Raw genomic sequence first — 3830 nt, 5'->3', positions numbered from 1 at the left:
TTGAAAATATTGTTGTTCTTATTTCTCCGCTCACCTATCACCTATTCTGCAGGTCTCTATAGAAATTAGGCAATTTATTATAATATATACAATGAGAGAGCTTCCCAGAATAAATAATGACAAAAACAATTTGACATAGAATATATATCAACACAGACATTAGAGACCACTGTTTTATATTAGCCACTTTTCTTGTTCCTTCTTTCTCAAGAGAAAATACAAAGCTTAATCTTGAACGCATATAGCGGAAATTATGAAGTCATGCATAGTGGAAATAGTCATGTCATCCACCTTCTGTACATGCTTTGATTGTTGCACTTTTGTGCATCCCTTTGGTCCTGTATTGCTCTCCGAACATGACCACTTCGATTATATTAGTCACTTCCAAAAATTAAAATGACAAAATATATTTTAATATACGAACAAAAGTAAAATGTGGCCGTCACTTTCTTGAATTCAGGTCAATTTGGTTAATGGGGCATATACTGAAACCAACTTGAAATAATTTGGTATGTACCGTGACCAAACTGAATTTTGAATCAATATATGATATTTACCAAAATACTACTACTGTATTTAAACTTAAACTTAAACTTTCTAGATATTTAATTTAATGGCTTTCTTGTTCTCCATTATGTGTGTGGGAACTTTATATGAAAAATCAGTTAACTATCAAATTTTTTGCCTCAAACATGAGTAGATGCAGACAATAACCCGTGTCCAACAATGATGCTAGCTTGCGGAAATAATTTCTGTATCCTGGAGACAACCATACACAGCTATTAATGGCATCGCCAAACAACTCGTCGTCTTTCAGAGAAATAAGTGGAAACATGGAGAACATACATAACTTCAACTATAATAACCCTGGAGACAAAAATTCTACCGCATACTGATGGTTAGAAAGTGAAAGGAAAAATGAATCTATTTGGATCCTTAAAGAAAAACCAAATTATGGAAGGTTCAGGCACAACATTGAATGTGAGAAACAAAATCCACATATACGTAGAACATGACAAAACGATCAAGGTTGAAGACATACTCCAACGAATTAAATTGACTTACACACAAAGCAAACCAAATATTCTTTTCCCCTAAATTAAAAATATAATTTCTATCAAATAAACTCAAAATCAGTACAATGGGAAATCATCGAAAGAAAAACAGAAGAATCAAACAACAGACTGACATGGAAACCATATATGTACGTGCTGCTGTGGAAAGCCATCACATGTATGCCTATATCGAGACCTTCATGAGCTGACTGCACCTGCGACAGGAAGCATGGGAATAAGGTAGCGAGTGCACGTGCCTTTGCATTGGCATTGCATGTCGACCGGCGGTGCAGCGACCGTGTTCCACCCAAGAAGCAGAAAATTAAATTTGTATCGAATAAACTGAAAATCAGTACAATGCGAAAACATCAAAAGGAAGACTGAAGAATGAAAACAACAAACTCTGACATGGAAACCATATATGTATGTGCTGCTCGAGAAAGCCATCACATGTATGCCTACATCGAGAACTTCGCGAGCTGACTGCGCCTGCGACAGGAAGCATGGGAATAAGGTAGCAAATGCAGATGCCTTTGCATTGGCATTGCATGTCGACCGGCGGTGCAGCGACGGTGTTGCACCCAAGAAGCAGTAACGTGATGAATCTTCCATAACGACGGTGAGCAGCTGCAATGGCGCTCAAGCAAATTTTGGATTGACTGATACGTGCACAGATTAATAACATTGCAGAGATACACACGCAGCTAAGCCAACATAGTGTCAAATAATGCAGAGAGAAGATGCCTCTATATTTACAATAACTAATAAGGTAGCGAGTGAACATGCCTTCGCATTGGCGTTGCATGTCGACATGCCGTGCAGCGACGGCGTTCCTCCCAAGAAGCAGTAACGTGATGAATCCGGTATCACCACGGTGGCCAGCTGCAATGGCGGTCAAGCAAATTTTGGATTGACTGATACTTTCACGGATTTGTAAAATCGTAGAGATCACACACAGCTAAGCCAACATAGTGTCAAATAATGCAGACAGAAGATGCCTCTATATTTATAATAATTACCATAACTCATAATACCATGTTTCTGTTGGCAAATCATATAATTTTACCAATAGGCTGACCATATTAATTAACATAACTCATAATACCATGTTTCTGTTGGCAAATCATATAATTTTACCAATAGGCTGACCACTTCATCTAGTTTAATGTCAAGTCTAATAAGATCGTTGCTATCGACGTTAATGACATCCCATAGCCGAATTAGTCCGTCCTTCTGTTTCAAGGGATTTCTCTCAGTAGCCTAACTATTCTGAACTTCACTTTCTAGGGGAATGCTTCTCCATTGAGGCTAATTGCATTGCCATATCACGCACCAATGTTTTAAACCATATACTGCAAAAAAGAAAGAAATCATAACCTGAATATAAAAAATTAGTACTTGGTTAAAACAGATAAAACATCGTAAAATTCTTAAGAGTGGCAGTACTTGATTAGTCTCAAGGGAAGCTGCTGGCAAATCCATGGCTTTAATTTGAAAAAATAGATTAAACCTTATCATCAGTCATTGAATCTGCACTATGTAAGCAACATGTATGATCTAACCAACCGAACAACCATATCAACAGACCAGAGACAACCTTGGCACAGGGTGGCAGAATCTTGAGCACATGGGGATAGTTGGTGCGCTTCAAACTGATCTCCATGAGTCATCGCAAAATTGTCTGCGAGAAGAAAAGTGATCCAATCCGTAGAGAGCACAAAACTATCAGAGGACACGGTAGACAAAAAATTGAATCCAAATCCAAAGGGAAAGCCACAGTTGATTCAATTGTACACCTGAAAGAAAAAAATCGGAATAAGCAGTGTGAAAATACGATTCTGGTAAAGGTGAGTAAAACAATTGTGATGCAAAAAAGCTCCTTGAGTACTCGGAATCCATGACTTCTGTTTGAGAGAGATGATCCTTTTGTTTTCCATGGGAGGGGGAGGGGGGTGGGGATAATCGAGAGGAACAGATCGTGGATTATGGGTACAGTTGGTGTGCTCTCACCTGATCTCCATGACGAACTTGAGAAAATCTAGGATCCAACCCGTGGAGAGTACAAAACTTTGAGAAGGCACAATAGAAAAAAACTTGAATCGGAATCCAAAGGAAAAGTGATGGTCGATGCAATCGTAAACCTGCAACAAACTCATGTGAAAATACGAATCTAATACAGATGAGGAAAACTATTTTGATGTCAAAAACTCCTTGAGCATACGAAATCCACACCTTCTGTTTGAGAGAGAAGATCGATTTGTTTTTCATTGGGGAGGAGAGAGATAATCAAGAGGAAGAGATCTGGATGGATTTGTGTTTCAATTGGGAGAGATATTTTTTTGACAAACTGGAAGAGAGATAATGGAGAGGAGGAAGAGATCGTGGAGGGGAGAGGAGGAAGAGATCGTGCAGGGCAAGATATCCTCCCGTGTATTTTTAAACAATATCCTCCCATGCTGTACGTGCATAGTTTTCTTTTTTTCACATTTAGTACGTGTATAGCTAATTAGATGAAGAGATCTCTAAAAAAATAGAAGATTTTTTTTGAGGGGTAAAAAATGGAAGAGATAATGGCGTTGTATTGGAGAAGATTGAGATTTCGTTATTAGACAATGAGAACTGCTGTCAGGCCTTCTGAGCGGTTAATATTATTGGCCCAATTGAGAAAAACAATTGGAATACAACTTTTTTTCGTCCATAACATATGAGTAGATCTGAACCGTAATAATTCGGTCCCACCAGATAAATGGCTGCTAATTTCTAATTAACGTGAGA

At 38.2% G+C, this 3830-nt stretch overlaps 1 long non-coding RNA gene across 2 annotated transcripts; it reads right to left on the bottom strand.

Moving 5' to 3' along the window:
* Nucleotides 1–317: 317 nt before the first annotated feature.
* On the bottom strand, nt 318–3500 carry LOC123154730 (uncharacterized). Of its 2 annotated transcripts, XR_006477021.1 has the most exons (4): nt 3288–3500; nt 3066–3196; nt 2502–2851; nt 318–2407 (listed from the first exon to the last, which is right to left on the bottom strand). It is a non-coding gene; the product is annotated as an uncharacterized lncRNA (long non-coding RNA). The 2 variants fall into 2 exon arrangements; XR_006477020.1 differs by having other exon boundaries at nt 318–2851.
* Between the last annotated feature and the right edge of the window lie 330 nt (nt 3501–3830).

Source organism: Triticum aestivum, chromosome 7A (genome assembly GCF_018294505.1).
Source record: "Triticum aestivum cultivar Chinese Spring chromosome 7A, IWGSC CS RefSeq v2.1, whole genome shotgun sequence".
Classification (NCBI taxonomy): Eukaryota; Viridiplantae; Streptophyta; class Magnoliopsida; order Poales; family Poaceae; genus Triticum; species Triticum aestivum.
This window is presented reverse-complemented; position numbering and strand designations above follow the sequence as displayed.